At 32.8% G+C, this 478-nt stretch overlaps 1 protein-coding gene across 1 annotated transcript in view; it reads right to left on the bottom strand.

Annotated features, from left to right (window-relative positions):
* The window catches only part of LOC119591903, a gene marked incomplete at its 5' end in the record, with an annotated part of 20185 nt that overhangs the window by 6476 nt on the left and 13231 nt on the right, over positions 1 to 478 (bottom strand).

Here is a 478-nt window from a genome sequence, read left to right as displayed (position 1 = left end):
GGAAACATGGTGGTGCAGCTTCCATCATTGAGTGCTACACTGATAGGCGTTTTGACTGCTGCCATACCACATGCATATCCCCATTAAGCATGGAATGATTCAGTGAGAAATGCATAATTAGATTTTTAAGGGAAATTTTAGGTGATTCAGTGAATGCATTTTGAGATATGTACATCACAAACAAATGATCATCTGGAGTATCTATTCTCCTGATTTCCAAATTTTGAGTTAACAAATTTATTACAGAATTTCATAATTCTTTAAAAGGAGTTTTCTTTTTCAAGTTTAAGAAAGTATAACAAAATTTACTTGATATTTCAGCAATAAGGACTCTTAACATTATTAGATTTGTCTATTATCAAGACTAGACTACATTTCATGTACATATTTTTCTCTGTATCTGTGCAGTTAAATCTTAACCTTACATTCTCAGTCACAAACACACTTCCTCTCTTCTCTTTGCCTTTTGCAGTCCAGA

Source organism: Penaeus monodon, chromosome 29 (genome assembly GCF_015228065.2).
Source record: "Penaeus monodon isolate SGIC_2016 chromosome 29, NSTDA_Pmon_1, whole genome shotgun sequence".
Taxonomy (NCBI): domain Eukaryota; kingdom Metazoa; phylum Arthropoda; class Malacostraca; order Decapoda; family Penaeidae; genus Penaeus; species Penaeus monodon.
The sequence above is the reverse complement of the archived record's forward strand: the minus strand, read 5'-3'. Positions and strand labels throughout refer to the sequence as shown.